This window comes from Hippopotamus amphibius, chromosome 3 (assembly GCF_030028045.1).
Source record: "Hippopotamus amphibius kiboko isolate mHipAmp2 chromosome 3, mHipAmp2.hap2, whole genome shotgun sequence".
NCBI classification, from domain to species: domain Eukaryota; kingdom Metazoa; phylum Chordata; class Mammalia; order Artiodactyla; family Hippopotamidae; genus Hippopotamus; species Hippopotamus amphibius.
Window position 1 is genome coordinate 85680298 of NC_080188.1, and position 23563 is coordinate 85703860.

The following is a 23563-nucleotide window of genomic DNA, read 5'->3' on the forward strand; positions in this document are numbered from 1 at the left end:
GTTAAAAACAAAAAAAGATAATAATATTAACAGCCACCTTAATAGCGTCGCCGTGAGTACTGAATGAAATCATGCAGATGCAATACTTGGAAGAGTGCCCGGTATTGCATTCCGTCAATGTTAGATATGTTCTTTATGCAACTCAGCAACAAAGGGTCTAGACAGAAGTAATCCCTTGTCGACATAGCTGAAAACCCATTCCGAGTGTTTCTTTAATGTAAAGTTTCCCGCTTTGTACATGTACTCAGTGGAGAATCTGGCTAAAATCAAACCAGTCGACAAGATGATCTAATAGGCAAAAGAGTGTGTGCTGATAAAGTAACCAAAATCAACAGCACTTAATTAGCACTGGTGGTTCTTAAACAAGTAAACAAAAGACAGAAACACTTCTTTAGAGACTTTAAAATAACAAGGATTTCTACTTATTTTTTAATTTAAAAGAAGCTTAATCCTAGTTAAATTGTCTGAATGAATGTATTATTGATTGACTAGTAATTAAACTTGTTCCCCATATTTTTCCCCATCTCTGAAATTTATTTTCACTTGTTTAACAATTATTTATAAATGAATCACAGTGAGATAATAATTTAATAAATCAATGTGTCGAAAAAATGAATGTGCATAACAACAAATATGAAATTTAGTTTAAGAAAAACTATGCTTTTTTTAGGAATTTTTATTGAGATACAGTCGGTACAATAAACTGCATATATTTAAATTATACAATTTGATATGAAAAAAACAAACTATGCTTTTAACAATATGTGCAATGCAACTTTTTAAATACTGTGTTCACTTTATGCTCAATTTTCCCTAGTTTGAAAAACTCAGTTTGATCAACATTTGCTTAACTTTGATGTTTTCAAAAATTTTTGAATGAGTGTCTGCATTAGAGAAAGATTTTTCATTCACCACTTACTGTTAACTTTCTGACCCATATAAGTTATTAATCAACAAATATGATTCCATCATAGTACCAGTGTCCACAGTGAGAGGACAATGTCCACATTTTCCTTATATGTGGAGTACTAATTTGCTTATGTTGAAATATATTCATTCAGAAATGCTCTATTCATTTTTTTCATCCATTTGGCTAATATAGTTTTCACTTGGACATGGTGTAAGAAAATAAAATTCAAAAAAATATTAATAAAAAGAGCTTTTAAGGAAAGAGTCTATTTTTTAACGGAACCAACTAGATTTATGTTTTCAACTTAATTCAAAATAATTAATACAAGATATCAAAGCTATACCATGCATAGCTACAGTAAACAAGACCGTTAACCGAAACTAGTTAATTTCTTCACAAGCCCTAAGGCATAATGTCTTTCCATTATTATCTTAAGGAGCAGAATGTCATGCACTTTATTAATATTTTCAGGTAGCTTCAGCATAATAATATGCTAATAATAACATGATATAAACCTGAATTAATAGTATGTTTTCTAATATACATTTTGCAATAAATAACTTGAATGAATGAATGAAATCAAGAATAAACACAGGGAGGGTGGGGGGGAAGTTGCAGGAGGAAGGGAATATGGGGATATTTGTATAAGTACAGCTGATTGACTTTGGTGTACTTCAAAAACTCGTACAAGAGTGTAAAGCAATTATATTCCAATAAAGAGCTAAAAAGAAGAATAAACAAATAGCATTTTAAGCTGAAAAATAATTTTCAAAACATTCCTTAAAAAGCTCACACATACGCAAAGAAAATGAAAATACTGCAACACAGTGTATTTGTCTAGCAAACTTTTTTTGAGTTTAATACTCTTTTCATTTCCGAACTTTGCCTTCATTCATTCGATGAGTAAGTATACCTGTAACATTCTGGTCAGTTCCAAGGTAAACACTTGGTGAGTTCCAGGGTAAAACAGACTAAGTCCCTGTCTGGGGATCCTGTAGACTGAGAGAGCTAGAGCGCTGGGTAAACACATAATTACTATACATTGTGAGAATTTCTCTATGGGAGTACAAAGTGAGAAGCTCTCAAGAGAGAAAAATTCTTCCTGGAGGTTCTAAAAAGTTTTCACAGAGAAAGTGAGTTTGAGTTGATTAATGGGTTTGGGAGATAAGAAAGGATCAGTAGTACATTTTAAGCAGAGGAAATGGTCCATGAATATGGAGGCTAACACTGTGCTATCTGCTGGGCAAGGAGAGTGAGAAGGTCCATTTCCAGATCAAGAAGCAAACGAGAAGTGACTCTTCTTCAAAACTCCCTGCCTTCACCTGAGCGGGCAAATTGTTTATGTCCTGTGACTGGCAGTTAGAGACAAAGGATCTTGAACTCACAGCCAGCGCTGGTTGAAAACATAACTACTTGTCTAATATTTTGAGAAGTAGACTACAAAAGCAAATCCCAAGGGTTATCAATTGATAAAGATTATCCTTACATTAAACATTGAATGCCCATGATGGCAGACAATAGGAGCAAGCACCCAGATTCAAGTGTACTTACCACAATACCAGTGCCAACTTGTGGGATGAGAACAGCAAGAGGCTTATAAAAGAGAAATATTAGAATCTCGAGGAAAGACAGCCATAACCAACTGCACTGGTTAAAGTGTTTATCAGCTTCTCATGGGTGAGGGAAAAACTGGCCATTGTTTGTCAAATATATCAGTATGTATTCTCTTGGGATGTTATACAGATACATGAATTATTATTATGCAGCAAGAGATATGATTCCTCTTGATTGCACAACAGAGCATGTCATTCTGAAGAAGTACCTACTATATTTTCCTCATGTTAGTTTACAGCTGCATTAAGGTAAGAGGTGCAAAGGTAAGTTGGAGAGAAAGCCTACAAAGAATTCTGTACCGTCCAATAAATGTATTTGTCTTCTTAAAGCTAGAGGAAAGGAATTTCGGGCACTGTGTACTTTGTAAAAAATTCATCCCCAAAGGAAGCAGGGCATCGTGCACTGTTGCAGAGCTCTGCAGTACTCTTGCGTCTTCGCCTTAATGAAGAAAAGTGCTTAGCTTTCATTTCTAGGGTGACTGGAAGTGAATGCCTTTAAGACTGTACAAAAGGCTTGTATTCTACTGGATGAAAAGTATGTGATTTTTACAAGCTACAAGGAGGAAGGGGAGAAAACATTGATCTTTGGGGATACTGACCTTTGGACCTGTGATCAAGCAATGAGAGCATTAGGTATGAAGCGGTCTTTCTGCTGTTTCCGTGGGCTACAGTGAACCCATCCTCACTTGGGTGAGTGAGAATGGTAGGAAGAAGCTTTCAACCTGCCTAACAGAAGTAGATTCATTTTCTAAGCAGAATGCCTTTCTTCAATACCATGTGAACTCCCTTCTGTCACTGATGGTTCAGTAAAGGGAAATGTTCCCAGGGGCATATTTGCAATGTTCTTTGAGGTCTGGTGTTGCTCAGTTGAGCATTGCCAAGTGTGGTTTTGATTGGAAACTTAGACCACTTTGTGTAAGTGATTAGAAAGGAAAAGGCTTTAAGGTTGCCAGGTTAGACATGTATCTCCTACATGGAGAGAAGGGGTTGGTTGCTATCTACTGTAGAGAAAGTCTCTGCACAGAGTCCTTTCCTTAAGTGCATAATCAGATGGAAGTTAAGCGGATGTGGATCCCTGCTAAAGAGACCTCCAAAGCAATAACAGAAGAGGAACTTGAAGGCTGCACTTGTCTCAGTGTATGTGGTGGAGTCGTCGACCGTGAAGGCTGTGTAAACTGTGCACGCTGTGCTCCGGTCCCTATAGGCAAAGTGTAAGTCTGATGCACATTAGATATGAGAAATTTCATACATCGTATAGATTCTGCAGGTGAAACTGATCTCCCAATCCTGAGTAAGGCTGTATTCCTTTGACAAACCTACACTACTACTCTTTCCCCGTGTTAGTTTACAGCTGCATTAAACTAAGAGGTGCAAAGTTGAGTGGGATAGAAAGCGCTTCCACTGCCTAAAAAGGCTTGTGTTCCATCCAGTAAACATAGGTGTTTTCTCAAAGCAAGAGCAAAGGAATTTTAGGGGCAGTGTATTTTCTATGTAAAAAACTCATCCCCAAAGGAAGCAGGGCTTTGCAAAATGTTTCAGAGTTCTGGACTACTCTTTCATCTTCCGCTTAATGAAAAGATGTTGTTAGCTTTGTTTTCTAGGGTGACTGGAAGTGAAAGCCTTTAAGACCCTGTAAAAGGCTTATATCCTGCAAGCTAAAACATGTGATTTTTGCAAGCTACAAGGTGGAATTGGGGTCCACATTCATCTCCAGGTATATTGACCTATGCATCTGAGACCATGTGAGGAGAGAATTAGGTATGGTACTGTCTCTCTGCTGCTTCTATGGGTTGCACTAAACCCCTCCTCACTTGGCTGTTTGACTAAGTAGGGTAGGAAAAACCTTTCACCAGCCTAACACTAGCTTCCTTTCTTAAGCAGAAAGCCTTTTTTTAATTCCACGTGAGCTGCCATCTGTCCTTGATTGTTCAGTAAAGGGAAGGCTTACACAAGGAGAAATTTGAAGTGTGCCTTGAGGACTGGAGCTGTTCAGATGAGCATTGCCAAGTGTGGTTTTGAATCTGAACGTAGACCAGTTTGTGTATGTGATTAGAAAGGAAAAGGCTTTAGGGTTATGAGGTTAGACATGTAGCTACTACACATAGAGAAGGTGTTGGTTACTGTCCACTATAGAGAAAGTCTCTGCACAGAGTCCTTTCCTTCGGTGGATGATCAAATGGAAGTCAAGTGCATGTGGATCCCTGTGAAAGAGACCTCCGATGTAATAACAGAGGAGGAACGGAAAGCAGCACTTGTCTCAGGCTAGGTGGTGGAGCTGTCGACTGTACAGGCTGTGTAGCTTGTGTGCGCCGTTCCCCATTGGCAATGTGTGAGTCTGAGGCAGGCTAGATATGAGAAATTTCACACATCCTATTGATTCCACATGTGAAACTTATCATCCAAACCTGGATCAGGCTACTCTTTCTTTGACAGACCTATACTGCTACTTTGTTAGTTTACAGTTCATTAGGTTAAGAGGTGTGAAGGTGAGTTGGATAGAAAGCACTTCCACTGCCTAAAAAGGCTTGTCTACTATGACATCTATAGTAAAGTAAAGTGTTCTCTCACATCCAGTAAAGGTAAGTGCTTTCTCAAGCCCTAAGCAAAGGAATTTCAGGGAAAGTGTAATTTCTCCGTAAAATACTCATCCCCAAAGGAAGCAGCGTGTTTCAAAATGTTGCAGAGGTCTCGAATACTCTTGTATCTTCAGCTTAATGAAAAGATGTGCTGAGCATTCTTTGCTAGGTTGACTGGAAGTAAATGCCAGTAAATCTATATGAAAGGTTGTATCCTACTAGTTAAAACATATGAGAATTTTGCAAGCTACAAGGAAGAAATGGAGAACACATTGATCTCTGGGGAAATGACCTTCAGGTCAGTGACAAGGCAATGAGAGCATTAGGTAAGGGACTGGTCTCTCCCAGGCTTCTATGCTGTACACTTGCCTCCCTCCTACATACGGTGTTGGACACAGCTTTCACCAGGGCTAGCAGTAGAAGCCCCCTTCCTACTAGAAAGCCTTTTTTCAATACCACGTGAAGCCTTTCTTCAATACCACCTATCACTGATGGTTCAGTGAAGGGAAGTGTTACCAATGCCACAATTCCCAGTGCAATTGGAGGCCTGGTGTTGTTCAGCCGAGCATTGCCAAGTAGGTTTCAGTGAGAACTTAGACCATTATGTGTACATGCTTAGAAGGAAGAGGTTTTAGTATTACCGGGTTAGACATGTTTCCTTTACATGGAGAGTAGAGGTTGGTTACTGTGCACTGTGGTCAGGGTCTCCGTGCAGAGTGCTTTCCCTGGGTGGATGATCAAACGGAAGTCAAGTGCATGTGGATCCTTGCTAAAGAGACCTCCAATGCAATAACAGAAGAGGAAATGAAAGCTGCACTCACCTCAGGCTACACGATGGAGACGTCCACACTAAAAGCTGTGTAAACTGTGTATGCTGTGCCCTGTTCCACACAGAGGCTTTAGAATTATGGGGATACACGTGTTTTCTTCACGGAGAGTAAGGTTTGGTTATTGGACGTCGATGCCAGAATGACTCCCACTGTGCAGGTGGGGAGCCTGGGGAGGTCCATGGTTTGTCGAGGGTCACGGCTTGTCGAGGGCCACATCTCCGATGAGGAGCAGGAGTCTGGTCTGAAACCAGCCGTGTCCTTAGAGCTGGGGCCCTGGCTGCACGCAGGCCTCCCCACAGCTGTAGGCTGGGAGCTGTGTTGGTGTCAACTGTTCATGCACATGGCATAGGGTGAGGGGGGAGCCCTAAGCAGCCCGGAGGTGCCCTTGGGGAGCTCTGTGTAAGGAAGGAACCCGGGCAAGGGGACCCCAGGAAATGACCTCGCTTCCTGGGCAATAGAGCCCAACAGAACCTGGAAGCTGGGTAACCAGGCATCCACATCATAGAGGAGCCCCCTTAGCAGCTCACTTGGTTGGAAACACGTTCTGCTGTGTGCCCGTATCCAGAGGCTGTGGCCTCAGTTAAGATCAGAGACGTCAGAGTGCCTGGCAGCACTGTTGCCAGCGTTGGGCCAATCCTCACTGCAGAGGCCTTTGGACATTCTTGCGGAAGAACCTAAAGGTAACACAGGGAGCCTCAGGGCAGGCCAGCCCAGGCCAGGCCAGCCCTCTGATCCACGCCCCCACCCCTCAACCCTGGGTAAAGCTATGCCCTTCTCTGTATGTGTGGAGGTCGGGGTTTCTGTGGGGTGGGTCTCCCTCAAGCAAGAGCAGGCTGATGAGGCTTCAGAAGCCTGGGTGGGCCGATCATGTCCACACCCCAGGTCTAAGCTGCCTGGGTGGGATTAGAGAGCCAGGCAGCAACCTTCTGCCCACCCAGGTTGATTCCAAGCCCTCTAGGTGGACCTCTTTCCTCCCAAGTGAATATCTGAGCAACACAGTTTTGTGCCTGATCTGGGAGCAGAAGGTCAAGTGGGAATTCACCTTTTGTCCTGGCCAGACACCTGATTAGACGATATTTGCAAGGATTTTATTTTAAGGGCTCTCACCCTAGAACAAAGATCCTGTTGAACCTTCTCTGATGATCAAACTGAAAGAAAGACAAAGGAGTACCATGACTAGCCTAAGGACAGCAGAACAAAAGGATAGAAATCAGATTTAGATCAAAAATTAAAATCTGTGTACACCATCAACCTTCATCCCCATATATACACCATGCTCATGCCATCTTCCACATGGCCCCCTGGAGAAAATTCTCCCCAAGATCGCAAATGACCAGATCCTGGGCCCGAACCTCCTGCTAGTTTTCAGAACATAGAGCCCAATTGGATGTTAATATTCAGGGTGTGAGAGGAGCGCTTTGTGAGGCTTCCTCTGCTAAGACCAACTGAGCTAAAATGGAACTATGCACTCTGTAGGAGACAGAGCGCGTCAAGCCTTTTTGCGAAGGATCTATGAAAGTATCCCAAACACCACAGCTCTAAATCTCAACACAGGAATCTTCTCATTTACATCTTAGTTGGAAATCTCCTCCTTGCTATAAAGAAGCAAGCTGATCATCGAACAGGATATGCAATTCCTTGAAGAATTAAAAACAGCCATCCTTGCTTTACTAATCTCATCTATACAGAAACAGAAATGTGTCTCTAGGAGGAATTCAAAGCCCACTTACCTTTCTTATCAATATCAAAGTCTCCATTTTTTTCTCATGTCTGGGCACTGGAAAAATAAGTCTTACACTCAAGAAAGAAGAAACACTTAAATAGTAATTTCCCTACACCTCTAATAATAGGAAATATGCCACAGAAGTTCTTCTTTAAAATGCTTACACCCTTCCTCAGTCCCTTTTGCCAGCAAGAGCTGTGTCCTCCAGGCCCTGAGAACCAAGTTTTACATGCGAACATCCAAGAAAAGAACTCTAATTTCAGGGTGCCTTGCTTTTAATTGTGCTTTTTGCCTCCTGTCATAAAATATGAGACATTTATTTCTTCACCTGATAAGTGCAATTAAAACCTCCTCCCCACACCCGCCCCCCCAAAAAATCGCAATGCTTTCTTCCTTTGCATGCCCAGCCATTGAAAATAACTTAGTCTACTAAAATACTACCTGAGACTCGCAAGGAAAATCCTGATTGTAAACAAACTGGATATTTTATCTACCCAGATTGGCTTTAAAACACATCAAGATGGCCACATGGTATTTCCAAAGATTCCTCTGTCCAGAGTTTTGTCCACACCCTCACAAATTACACCCCAGGCAAATCCAAATCTTTACAATCTTCTCCACAAATATTAGTTAAAAAAAGAAATCTTTAGCTCTTACTAAGCAAGTAATCTTTTTTGTTCCATCTGTCGGAAATGCAATTCAGAGCCTACTATTTTATATAAACAGATAATTTTTATTACTCAGTTTTACTGACTCATGGCTAAAATTTTGGAAAGAAAGGTATATCTATTTGAATTTGTCCATATGATGATGTATGTCTCTTATTATGGGGGGTCCTCGATTAAGAACCTAAGAGGGTAGAGGGAAAATTATTTTTTCTCCCATCCCTGTGCAATAAAATACTTTTCAGAAGTAGTGGGGAATAAACCATAAACACATTCAAGAAACATGGATGAAACTTATATACATATTGCTCAGTGAAAGAATTCAGTCTGCGAAGGCTACACAGTGTATGACCCCATTTATATGCCATTCTGGAACAGGTAAATCAGAGATGGTAGACAGGTTATAGGGCCAGGGGTTGAAAAATTCCATGTGATACTTTAGTAACTGATACCTGCCACTATGCTTTAGTCTAAACCCACGGATTTTTATGACCCAACAAGTAAATCATAATATATTCAAATTTAATTATTTAGGACATGGCAGGGTCATAAGGTGGAGTAGAGAAAGTGACAGAATCTATCTGATTTAGAAATGTACAAAGAAAAACTCACTGATGGTGTGGGCGCAAAAGGTACTTGACCTAGTGAACTGTGGAAAAGGATGGAAACTGTAGAACAAAGGCAAATTGCGCCATATATAAATATTGGACTCTATAAGTTCTTTCCCATGGTAGTAGGAGCTAACAATACTGAAACTACTATATCTGTAATCTGGAATAGATTAAGCAATGAATTCAATGAATGACAAATGGTAGAAACCAGGTTTCTTACCCTTGGAGTGGGAAGTTATATAGATAAACAAAGGCAGAAGGTTACAATACCCATGTGATGATAGATTGTATTTCCTCAATTTTAAAAGCTTCTGTGCATCAAAAGGTGCTATCTAGAAAGTGAAAATTGACCCCACAGAAGCGTAGAAAATATTTGCCCATGCTCTATCTGACAAAAGTCTGTTCTTTAGACACATCAAGAACTTTTCCAAATCATCAACAAAAAACCCAACCCAAATTTGAAAATAGAAAAGGACTTGAATAGAACTTTCTCCAGACAAGAAATACAAATGGGCAACAAGTACATAAAAAGATGTGTACCAAGAAAAAAAGAAACCCACAAGATGGAATTATGTCAGAGGAAAGCAGGAGCCAATGAAAAGAGCTCTCGACAGCCAAAGTAGGAATGAATTAAGCAAGCAAATACTGTACTGCTGGATTATAACCAAAAGCTTAAAATAACTACCTGGGTGGGGTTTCCACAGTGGTAAAAATAAAAGATTACATATTGGATGAGGTTTTGTGTTGTTGTTTGTTTTGTTTGTTTGTTTTTTGTGAGTAGCATTGAATTGAAATCTCCTATATGTAGGGATTCCAAGTAGTTGATGTAGATACTCAGCCATTTGTTAAGGAGGTGGGCCTAACTCCCCTCTCCTGGAGTGTGGGTGCCACATGGTGACTTCATCCTAAAGAAGACACACAATACAGACTTGGGGAAATCTAACAAACACTACCTGAGCCAGGAGAGCAAAGTTAACATGAGTGATAAGTTGCCTTGATGTACGTTCCTGTGATATAAAGTAATGAGAAAGCACTTTACCTCTGTGCTTCCTCAAAACCCATAATGCCATTGTAATCACACACACACACACACACACACACACACACACACACACACACACACCCCCAAGTGAATCTCAATGCTGGACAGTCTACAAAACACCCGATTAGTCCTCCTGAACACTGTCTAGGTCATTGCGTATGAGAAAATGTCAAAGCCAAAAAGATCCTGGGACTTCCCTGGTGGTCCAGTGGATAAGACTCGGCGTTCCCAATGCAGGCAGCCTGGGCTCAATCCCTGCTCAGGAAACTAGATCCCACATGCATGCTGCGACTAAAAGTCTGCATGTCACAATGAAGTCCGCATGACACAACAAAGATCCCACATGCCACAACTAAGACCCAGCACAGCCAAAATAAATAAATAAATAATAAATAATAATTTAAAAAAAGGCCCTAAGGTGACATGATGACTCAATGCCATGTGATACCCTGGATGGGATCCTGGGGCAGAAAAAGGTAGAATGAAGGAACCAGAATGAATTGTGGACTTTAGTTCATAGTAAGGTATCCATGTTTGTTCATTAATTGTGAAAATTCTGTAGAAAACTAGGATGAGAGGTGAAATAAAAGTCAAGTAAGAACAAGCTATTGCATCAACCCATAAATCTAGAATAAAAGGGTGATTTCCTAATAACACACAAACAAAATGAACCCTAACATATGGAAAATACAGGCAGACCAATTGAACATCCTATGACCCTTTCTCCCTGATTATTTCCAAAGACAAAATACTGAAATATAAATTAACTAACATAATTTTTATCTACTGTTGGCTATTTATTATTATAGAGTCTAATGATATTGGGGTTTATTGAAAAACGTGTTTTGCCACATTGAAAAATTATGCTATGAAGGATGCATATGCCAGTATAATCATAAAATGATGTATTCATAAATGTGCTAATCTTTGGAATGCCGATATATAGCAATTCACAATCTCCTACTTCCTAATTTTCACTAGAAATAAAGGTTATGAAATGTAAGATATATTATAGCTACATGAACCATTGGGAATAATAAGGGTTAAGTAAAAACTCTGTGTTCAAAATATGCCAAGAAAGGGACTTCTCTCGTGGCGCAGTGGTTAAGAACCCGACTGCCAAAGCAGGGCACACGGGTTCGAGCCCTGGTCGGGAGGATCCCACATGCGGTGGAGCAACTAAGCCTGTGCGCCACAACTACTGAGCCGGCATCCTAGATCCCGTGCTCCACAACAAGGAAGCCACTGCAGTGAGAAGTCCATGTGTAGCAATAAAGAGTAGCCCCCACTCACCACAACTAGAGAAAGCCTGCACGCAGCAACGAAGACCCAATGCAGCCAATAAAAATAAATACATTGATAAAATATATATAAAAATGCAAAGAAAATAAATTGTTTTTTGGTAAGGAAAGGTATATATGATATTAAGGATGTGGTTTGGTAGGGTGAAGGGAGGGGTTATTTTTGCCCTAAACTAATTTAGATATTGTGGTCATTGTTTCAGACTGCAAAAGAGGAAATTGAAGTACAAAATCCTGAGTGGAAAAAAGAAAGTTGTAACAGGTCTGTAGAAAAGAGAAAAATCTTGTATGATTAAACTGGCTAAGATTGAATAAACTTATTTATAAGGTTTGTTTGTTTGTTTTTAATGACCCCAATAGTGTACTGATGCAAAACTAAAATTTGTTTTTTATCTCTGTCAAAATGACAAAGTTTCTTGGATTACCAGTCTGTTTTAATAAGAGATAGCAAAAGATTTTTCTTTGACTTTTGAGTAATCTGCCTAGGAAACAACTATTTTGTGTCTTAACCAAGTAATTTCCTGTGCATCCTGTTGTCTTTATCATGTCTTTGATAAATCAAGAAAATCAAGCCTTCTCTGTATTGAAAGGACTATGTTTTTTGTTCTTTTTACAAACATATTACCTTCTTTTTTACCCTTTGAAATCTTTTATTGTCACTTTGGTTAAATAGATAACTATTGTATCTTTTTAAGTATTTGTTTCATAGTAATCTGTAATTCTATTTAATCAAATGTTCAAATATTTTGACATTTCAGACAACTTCCTGAATCAATTTCCAAATAAAGCTTTGTTGACTTTGAACTGACTGTGATTTCCCAGAGGGCTCCTCAAAAATCTCAAAGGATTTGTTCTCACACCTTATAAAAAGAGAGATGTTAAACTAATTGTGTTTACTTGATATGCTAAATTGCATAGAAAGCACCGTCAAATAAGAAGTGATGTTTATGAAGGAGGAAGATGGAGGTGGAGTTGAACCTGTATGTATGTCTCCCACTATGGAATGGACAAGTTCTACTGCAGAAATGTACAATCCAGTGAGCTATAGATCTACATTTGGTTGAATGTAACCATGAAAGAACTGACTAATTTAGAAAAAAGAAGTCTACCAGGAGGTAGAAAGGGCACATAGTTCAATTTTGCAGTTGTTATATGGAATTTAAAAGATTCAGCTATCGATTCAGCTATTGAATAAGGAGATTGGCAGCACCACGTCGAGGAGAAAGAAGATAGATAATTCCATAACCCTGCAGTCTCAGAAGTTCCAAATAGGAGATCACTTTGGCATAACAATCACCCCTCTAAATAGGTTACCACCTCCTCTGGCTACATGAGACCATTATAAATTTTATTTACAATTTCTTGGGCAAAAAGAAGCAATGTTTAATCTTCTTTAGTTTATATTTTTATGGGTATATATTACTAATATGTTTCCAAAATTGTATGAAATTCCTAGAAATGTGTCAATTCAATGTCTTTGTTGTCCATGACATGTCCTGTTTTAATGCAGTCATAATTGCAGTTATCATCTTAAAATGTTGTCACCGAAACAAATTTCCTTGTCAATTGCATTAAAGTGAACTCTCCTGACCATTTTAAGCCTTTTGTCATCCATAGTTATTCTTTAACTCTGATGCTTTCTGAAAGCTCTTACGGTCAGTTACAAACCAACATACTTCATCACTAACAAAAAAGGAAGGATTTAGTGGAGAAGTTGATGGGTTCCTGAAGCTGCTGACTCCAAATCAAGCAAAACAAGAGTGAATTACATGAGACTGAATGAACTGATGAGGATGCTTATAATTTTTATAACCTTTTGTTTGAAACATGCTGGTTCTTTAATGGCTTATTTTCCAGATTAATAAACCTCTTTCCCCCCTTTTAATAAGCTATATATACCTTGCAATAGTTTAATGTGTTAAACCTTTGTAAATGAAAAGAAAATATCTTTTTCTCTCTCCCTGATCCCTCTGGAATTTAGAATGCACTTATTCTAATGTACTCTTATTGAATACAGTTGACCCTTGAGCAACATGGCTTTGAATTGCATGGTTCTACTTATTTGCAGATTTTTTTTTCCACTGGTAAATATTACAGTACCACACAATCTGAGGTTTGTTGAATCCAAGGGTGCAGAACTGCAGATATGGAGGGCTGACTATAAGCTATACATGGGATTATTGACTGCATAAAGGGTTGGTGCCCAAACCCCACATTGTTCAAGGGTCATCTGCATTCTTTTTTTCACGGCAATCAAGTTATTTGCATAAATTCTATAACAATCTATTCGCCTTGTAACAGGACACAATTAGAAACACTGATTCATTACCAAGGCTTTACCTGAAATGTCATATTTAGAAAGAAGTGTTTAGAACCAGACAGAACCAAACAGTTTTCAGGAACTATGTTGATTTTGTGGAATCAGTGCTTACAAAGTCCCTTGAAAATAACTGTTCTGGTACCTGGCTTACAGGGTCCCCAAGCTTACAAGTGAGTAAGGAAGTCCACTTCCTGACAGACCCAGGAACCTTAGGCTATTTGGGGGACATTGAGAAGAGAGAAATTTACCCAAATCTAGGTATTGCAGGGGAAATATGGGGGTGAGTCCATGGCTTGGCTTCTTAGCCTTGAGAGGAATTTAAAAATTGAATCCAGGGAGTTTCCTGGTGGTCTAGTGGTTAGGATTAGGCACTTTCACTGCCGTGACCTGGGTTCGGTTCCTGGTTGGGGAAATGAGATCCACAAGCTGTGCTGTGTTGCTAAAATTTAAAAAAATAAATAAAATTTAAATTAAGTTAAATCTACTAGAAAGCCCATAAATAAAACCATGCACTGATGGGCAATTAATCTATGACAAAGGAGGCAAGTATATACAATGTGGAAAAGACAGTCTCTTCCATAAGTGGGCTGGGAAAACTGGACAGCTACATGCAAAGAATGAAATCACAACATTCTCTCCCACCATATACAAAAATAAACTCAAAGTGGATTAAAGACCTAAATATGAGACCAGCTACTATAAAACTCCTAGACAAAAACATAGGCAGAACACTCTCTGACAAAAATCAGAGCAATTTTTTTTAAAATCCGTCTCCTAAAGTAATGAAAACAAAAGCAAAAAATAAACAAATGGGACCTAATTAAAAGCTTTTGCACAGCAAAGGAAACCATAAACAAAACAAAAAGACAACCTATGGACTGGGATAAAATATTTGCAAGTGATACAACAAAGAGGGATTAATTTCCAAAATATACAAACAGCTCATTATCAAAAAGAAAAAAAAAAACTCAATAAAAAAATAAACAGAAGACCTAAATAGATATTTCCCCAAAGAAGACATACAGACGGCAAAGAGGCACATAAAAAGATGCTCAACATCACTAATTATTAGACAACTGTAAATCAAAAGTACGAGTATCACCTTACACATCAAAATGGCCATCACAAAAAAGTCTACAAATCATAAACGCTGGAGAAGCTATGGAGAAAAAGGAACCCTCCTACCCTGTTGATGGGAATGTAAATTAGTGCAGCCACTATGGAGAACAGTACGGAGGTTCCTTAAAATAAAACCTAAAGATAGAGTTCCACATGATCCAGCAATCCCACTCCTGGGCTTATATCCTGAAAAACCTGTAATGTGAAAAGACATCCGCACCCCCAATGTTTACAGAAGCTCTATTTATGATATCCAAGACATGGAAGCAACCTAAGTATCCATTGACAGATAAAGGGATAAAGAAGTTACAATACATATATACAATCAAATACTACTCAGCCATAAAAAGGAATGAAATAATGCCATTTGCATCAACATGGATGGAGCTAGAGATTATTATACTAAATGAAGTAAGTCAGACAAAGAAACACAAATATCATGATATCTCTTATATGTGGAATCTTAAAAAATGATACAAATGAGCTTATTTATAAAATAGAAATAGACTCACATACATAGTAAACAAACTAATGGTTACCAAAAGGGAAAGGGAGGAGGGAAATAAGTTAGGAGTTGGGATTAAAATATACACTACTATATATAAAATAGATAACCAACAAGGACCTACTGTATACCACAGGGAACTATACTCAATATCTTGCAATAACTTATAATGGAAAAGAATCCAAATATATATATATGTGTATATGTATCATATTTATAAATATATCATATTTTTAAAAATATATAAAAGTGAGGTGCTTTGCTGTACACCTGAAACTAACAATATTGTAAATCAACTACTATATTTCAATAAAATTTTTTAAAATAAATAAAGATAAAAATTGAATCTTAGATTTCCTATTGATAGTTCCAGCAATACACACTGCTCTGCTCTGAGAAACACAACAGTGTGTCACTGAAGGCACTCAAGCTGCAAACAGAGCAATTTGGTGGATTGCCAGTACTGTCCTCTCTCCACCACCTGAAGATTATTTCATCAATTATTTATTGAATTCTTGCTGTGTCAGCAATGATTTGACCCTTCAGTAACTAAGAAGGAGGTACCATAATCAACCCATTTTACAGATGAAGAAACTGAAGTCCAGAGTTAGTCACTTGGCCCAGGTTTCTGATATAGAAAGAGATTAGACACAGGATATTAATCTATAGCCTGTACTTTCTGAGTTTTTCACTAACCACTGTGCCCTCTGGCCTTGGGAATAACCAGAAAATAGGCTTATAATCATCTGAATAGATTTTCAAGTTGAAGCATATACACCAAAAAGTCCGGAAATCATATGTGTATCACTTCATGAATTATCCAAAGAGAACACATCTGGTAACCAGCACACAGAGGAAACAGAAGATTGCCAAGTATCTGGGCATTCCCTGATGCACCCATCCCAGGTTATAGTTCTCTGTTCCCCAAGGGAAACCAATTTTCTAATTTCTGAATCAATTTTGCTTGTTGTTGAAATTGATTTAAATGGGATCATACACGATGCTCTCCTTTATGTCTGGCTTCTTTCATTACACTTGTTAGAATCATACCTTCTTCACTGGGTGGATGACTAGGGAGCTTCTCACAGGCTTCTCAGCTTTTCTACAGGCTGAGAGCACTGCCCAAGCACTGCCCAGGGAGGAGCAGGAGAATTTGATTTTATTTTTAAGATGAAAATGAAGACTTGAAAGAGACATGCATGCATTTCGCAGAATGGATCTCTGTAGATGGTGTTTGTATAACAAGTGCCTAAATAATCAAAAATAGGGAAGAAACTGCACATGACAAGCAGAGATATCCTAGAAGCAAAGGTCTTTCAGTATCTATTTCAAGTGTATGACAACATCCTTGAGTTTGTGATTCTTGATAGGTGATGGGGAAGGAAGTGGGAAACAGCCTTGGGTCGATTGGGAGTTGGGGCTGACCCACAGCTTGTGGGGCCTAAAGCCTAGACCTTATGTAGCTTTGGGTGGTGCTTTGTAAGAAAAAGTACCCAGTACTATGTGTGGGATCTGAGAAGGAGCTGAACAAGTGAGGGCCCTGTGGCTTCAGCCTCCGTAGCATCCCAGGAAACCTGCCCCTGGTGATGAGTCAAACCCAGGGTTTTAGTAAGAAAACCTTTGGCTGCATGTCCATTCTGCCACAGCAGACTATGTGACCTTGACCCGCCACCTCTCCTCTTTGTGTTACTCCCCCACCAGCCACGTTGTGCATTTGACGACCCTGTACATGTATAAGAAGAAGACAATGACAACACTGAGGACTTCCTCTCCAGGGAGAGAGGAAAGGGGCAAGGTTGTTTAGAGACTCTACCATATTTAAATGCTGTTTAACTCACACTTGAATTAAGCTCCTTATTATCCACCCAATGTTCTCTTATTTTTGTTTCAAAGCTCATTGTGTATCCTGCAAAGGTGCCAGGAACGTGGGAAAATCTCCCATCCGACCAGGGCAGCCCTCCTCACTGTTGGCTGCTGTTGCCCCCACCCAACATGATCCCCACTATTCTGGCCTGGACTGTGTGTGTGCCCATGTCCCTGTGGATGCATGTGTGTGTGATGTGGGGGGAGGCACATTCTTGAGGTTTTTCTTTCTGGAGCCTTCTGCCCTCCTTAGTTTGTGCTGAACACACTGACACACACAAGCCTCAGCACCCAAGCTGGTGCCTTGCTGTAATGGCTTTGGTCCTAGCTCAATGTGGCCTACCCCATCAAAACCAAGTCAGCTTCAGGTCCAGCTTGACCCAGAGCCTCAAGTTATGACATCAGGAGTTACCTTATCTCTGGTTTCCATGCTGGCCTTACTTTCTGGTCAGTTAGCTGATGTAGTGGCCCTGGCAGCCCCCAAGAGGTAGAGAGAGTTTCTTATTCACAAGAGTTCTGTTGTAAGTCCTGGCACAGGTCTCCTGGGACCAGGTCATATGTCCACTCTTGAACAGGTTACTGAAACAAAGGAGATGGAATCTGTTGATTGGCCAGCTCACCTTTTGATTCTGCTGTTATAGAGGGATAACTTCCCCTAAACCACATGGACTAGGAAAGGGGGGCGGGGCTGGTTCGCAGAAAAAAGGAGACACTATTGGCATAAGATGAGGAGACAGAGAGCAGGCTGGAAAAGTGGTTTACAGATGTCTACTACCTGACCCAGGACAGTGGAACATCCTGGGATCTTAAGGGATAAGTTCACCCCACACTTAGTGCAAAACCCAACTCAGAACCTCTAAGAACCACACATACATCAGGAGTCATGGAGCCTGGAGTTGACAGCCAAATGGAGACAGGGCCTGAGGCAAGCAGAGTGAAAGCAAGCACAAGCTTACCTGCTGGGACTGCTGGCCTGGGACGCTGAGGTCTGGGGAGGGGCACAGGTATCCAATGGATGTGTCAGTATGGAGCCCAGACACTGACAGGAAAGTGCCGGCAGGATGAGGAGCTCTGGGAGAATTCTCTGGGGAGCTTGTTAGAAATGAAGCATCTCAGCCCCAATCCAGACCTCCTATATTAGAATCTGAATTTTAATCATATCCCCAGATGATTCATGTGCACTGCTCATCTAAAGACTCATCCCTTGTCTCATAGCCCTCACATTCAGGGGTAGTGGGACTTATGCTAGGTCTTGAGTTAGACTTTCTGGAGTGCAGTGTGGCCATGTTTATGAAGGAGCCTTAAACATACTCATACTCTATCATAGAGCCAATATTTCTATTTCTGAGATGTTACTGCACAAAATCACCAGAGGCAGGGACAAAGAATTTTATGCATGGAGATGTTCATTGTAGAATTATTTATAATAAGAAACTATTGTGCCACAAATAGGAAAGGGTGAAGTCAAGTATGGCACTTTATACACTGGTTGTTATGTTACCATTTGAAATGGTAACAATTTGAAATATTGTTTTAAAAGAAATCTACAGGGAATGGGTGGAGAAAATAATGATAAACAAGACAGATACAGTGTCTGCCTTCTTGGAGTTGACATTCTATGGGGAAAGACAGACAATAAACAAGTGGATAAATGAGACAAGTGCACAGAAGGAAGAAGGGGTAATGTGGTAGAGAACCATGGGTGGGTTGGGGAGGGTTACTTAGATAGGGAAACAGGGAAAGCCTGTTCTAGGAGCTAGCATTTCAAATAAAATTCAAAAGTTGAGAAGGAACCAGCCAAATGAACAGCCAGGAAAAGATCTTCCAGGCAAAGGGAACAAGAATTACCAAGATGCTGGCATTGAGGAGCTTGGCTGTATGAGGGAAGTAATGGAAGATGTGTGGCTGGAGCAGGATAAGCTAGAAGAAGTTGGAAGCTGAGGAGGCTGAAGAGATGAGCAGGACCAGAATCTCTCAGGCCTCTTGGGATATGATTAAATTTTGGGTTTTTTTTTTCTAATGGCTGAGTGTTACAAGAGTGCATGGAGGGGAGGAGTGATATCAGTAAGATGGCAGAATAGGAGGTCCCAGCCGTCATTCCCCCATAGAAACACTGACTTGACAACCATCTACAGACAAAAATACCTTTGTGAGAGCTTTGGAGTCCAGTTGAGAGGTTCTAGCACTCCAGTGGATCACAAAATGCAAGATCAGTCACACTAAAAGATTAGAAAGAGCAGGATCATTTTGCTTACACCACCTATCCTCCTGTCTGACAAAACTCAGAGAGATAGCCAGCCCAAGATTTCTTCCACAGGATAGAGAGAGAAAACAGATGAGGGTCTCACTCCCCAGCCTTTGGGGCCAGGTTTAAAAGCTCTGCTTATCTTGATGCATCCAGAACACTGAAGAAACTAGCATGTCTGGATTGTCTGAGAGCAGCTAAGAACAAAGAAAAGAGTGGAGGCTCATAGCAGCCAACACATACACCCCAAAGCCACAATTCCCCAAAGATGGTGCCCCACACACTCCCACAAATGGCACATGGACCTCAGCAGCCAGTGAAGATCTCAGCAACCAACTTGAGTCCACAGGATTGGGGGAAGTTGCACAACCCTGAGACTGCTCCTTCAGAGGGGAGGGACAGGGTGGGATTGAGCTCACTGTCCTGGCAATGCAGTGCACAGTCCTATGGAAGAGGGGCAGGTGATGCCTGGCACTTGACATGGCTCTGTGGGGTAGTGGAAAGGCACACAATTCTAAGACATGCCTTTCAGTCAGGAGGGATGAAGAGAGTGGGCCTTGCACCCAATGCCCTTGCCTAACAGAGAAAAGGAATAGGCAGCTCTCAGCACCTTACACAGATCTATGGGATCAGGAGAAGGCACACAATCCTAATACTAGCCCCCCAAGGGGGAATGACAGGAATAGAGTGGGCACATCTGTACAAAAGATTTGATAGATTCCCAGAATCTCTAGCCAGGTGAAGGTCTTTCCCTTCCCAAGTCAGTACATAAGGACTGGAAGGTGTGACTACTTCTTCAAATGTGCAGACTTCAACACAGGATAAAATGATCACAAAGAATCAGGGAAACATGACATCACCAAAGGAACAAAACAAAGTTCCAGTAACTGACCACAAAGAAATAGAGATCTATGCATTGCCTGACAAAGAATTCAAAATAATCACCTTAAAGAAGCAGACAGAGAGAATGCAGACAGACAACTAGACAAAATCAGAAAAAGTAATGCATGATCACGAGAAGCTCAACAAAGAAATAGAAACCATAAAAGAGAACCAAAACATAAATTCTGCAGCAAAGAATACAGTGACTGCACTGAAAAATTCAATAGAGAGCTTCAACAGCAGACTTGATCAGGCAGAAGAAAGAATCAGTGAACTTGAAGACAGGTTATTTGAAATGCTCCACTCAGAAGAGCAAAAGTAAAAAGGAATGAAAAAGAGTGAATAAAGCCCACAGGAATCATAGGACACAGCCAAGAAAAACAATATAACATAATGGGAGTTCCAGGAAAAGAAGAGAAGGAGAAGAAAGCTTATTTAAAGAAATAATGGCTTTACATATATACATTACTAACAAGAAAAAAAATACCAAATTGCACACTCTAAATATATGCAGTTTATTGTATGTCAACTGTATCTCAATAAAAGTTCTTTAAAAAGAGAGAAAGAAAGGAATAATGGCTTAAAAAAAAAGAAAGCAAAAGAAATAATAGCCAAAATTTCCCCAATTTGAGGGAAGGAAAAGGACACCTAGATTCATAAAGCCCAAAAGAACCCAAACAGCTTGAATATATAAAAGTTCAACACTGAGGTACATTAAAATTAAATTGTCAAAAGTTAAAGAGAGAATTTTGAAAAGAGCAAAAGGAAAATGACATCACATACAATGAAACTCTATTAAGATTATCAGCAGAATTTTTAGCAGAAACCTTGAAGGCCAGGAGAGAGTAAGATGATATATTCAAAATGCTGAAAGAAAAAACCTGCCAACCAAGAATACTATATGTAGCAAACCTGCCCTTTATAAATGAAGGAGAGATAGACTTTCCCAGACAAACAAAAACCGAGGGAGTTTGTTACCACTAGACCTGCCTTACAAGAAGTGCTAAAGGGAGTTTGTCAAGTTGAAACAAAAGGACACTAAACAACCACACAAAAGCATAAGAAAGTATAGATTTTACTGGTAAATATATAAAGAATAATGCAATAGTGTAATGGTGGTGCACAAATCACTTTTAACCCTAGTTAAAAAGTTTAAAAGACAAAAGTATTAAAAATAACTATAACTACAATAATTAATCAATAATTAGTTTAAATTTAAATGGATTAAACTCACTAATCAAAAGACATTGAATGATCAAATGGATAAAATAACAACCTACAACTATATGCTGCATACAAGAGATTCACTTTAGCTTTAAGAACACTCAAAGTTTGAAAGTAAAGGGATAGAAAAAGAGAAGAAACCAAACCAAAAGAAAGCAGAGGTGGCTATACTTACATGAGAAAAAATAGACTTTGAATCAAAAACTACTATACAAGATAAAGAAGATAATTATATAATGATAAAAGGGTTTTTTCAACAGGAAGATATAGCAATTATCTACGCACCCATTCCACTCTTGGGTATATATTCAAAAAAACCCACTAATTCAAAAAGATACATGCACCCCAATGTTTATAGCAACATTATTTACCATTGCCAAGATATGGAAACAACCTAAGTGTCCATCAACAGATGAATGGATAAAGAAGATGTGATATATATACTACTTAGTCATAAAAAGAATGAAATTTTGCCAGTTGCAGCAATGTGGATGGACTTGGAAAGCATTATGCTAAGTGAAATAAGTCAGACAGAGAAAGATAAATACTGTGTGATATCACTTATATGTGGACTCTTAAAAAATACAACAAACTAGTGAATAAAACAAAAAAGAAGAAGACTCACAGATATAAAGAACAAACTAGTGGTTACCAGTGGGGAAGAGGGGCAAATATTGGCTAGAAGAGTGGGAGGCACAAACTATTGGTTGTAAGATAAGCTCAAGGATGTACTGTACAATATGGGGAATATAGCCAATATTTTGCAGTAGCTATAAATGGAAAGTAACCTTTAAAAATAGTATTTTAAAACATTTTAACAAAAATAAATAAAGGAGTTTGGGATTAACACATATACACTGCTATGTATAAATAAGATAAACAACACACTGTAGAACATGAGAAACTATATTCAATATCTTATAATAGCCTATAATGAAAAAGAATAGATAGATAGATAGATAGATAGATAGATAGATAGATAGATAGATAGATAGAGATATTTATAACTGAATTACTTTGCTGTTAACCTGAAACTAACACAACATTGTAAATTAACTACACTTCAATTTTAACAGTGGTTATAAAAGTAAATAAATAAAAATAAATATATATATGCATCCAACATCAGAGCTCCTAAATATATAAAGCAAACATCTGCAAATCTAAAGGGAGAAATAGATGGCCATACAATGATAGAAGGAAACCTGAATACTCCACTTTCAGTAATGGATGGAACATCCAGACAAAAATCAATAAGGAACCAGCAGAGTTGATCATCACTATAAATCTATGGACCAAACAGATATATATCGAACATCCAACAGCAGCAGAATGCACCTTCTTCTCAAGCACACATGGATTCTCCAGGATAAATCACATTATAGATCACAAAACAAGTCTTAACAAATTTAAGGAGACTGAAACCATCCAGATAACTTTTCTACTACAATGGAATGAAATTGCAAATCAGTAACAGAAGGAAAATGGGGAAATTCATAAACACATGGAAATTAAACAACACTATCTTGAATATACAGTAGTATCAAGAGATACCAGTAAATACCTACATCACAAAAAAATAAAAAATAAAATCTCAGATAACCTAAATTTACATCTCAAGGAACAAGAAAAAGAACAAACTAACCCCCAAGTTAGCAGAAAGAAAAATAATAATAAAGATCAGAGCATAAATGAATAAAATTAGAAAATAGAAAAACAGTAGAAAAAATAGATGAAACTAAGAGGTGGTTTTTGAAAAGATAAAACAAAATTGACAAACCCTTAGCAAGATTAAGGAAAAAAAGACAAAATCAGAAATGAAAGAAAAGACATTATAGCAGATGTCGCAGAAATTAAAAAATATATATTAAAAACTATTATGCACAATCATATACCAATAAATGGGAGAACTGAGAAGAAATGGATAAATTCTTAGAAACATACACTCTACCAAGACCAAACCAAGAAGAAATTGAAAGCTTGAACAGACCAATAAATAAGGAGACTGAGTCGTTAACCAGACACCTCTCAACAAAGAAATACTCAGGGTCAGTTCTTCACAGGCAATTCTACCAGACATTTAAAGAAGAATTCATACCAATCCTTCTTAAACACTTCCACAAGTGGAAGAAAA

The 23563-nt window shown here is 39.0% G+C and overlaps 1 pseudogene; it reads left to right on the forward strand.

Moving 5' to 3' along the window:
• Window positions 1–6068: 6068 nt before the first annotated feature.
• The window catches only part of LOC130848483 (CDK5 and ABL1 enzyme substrate 2-like), a 49330-nt pseudogene continuing 31835 nt past the window's right edge, over window positions 6069–23563 (forward strand).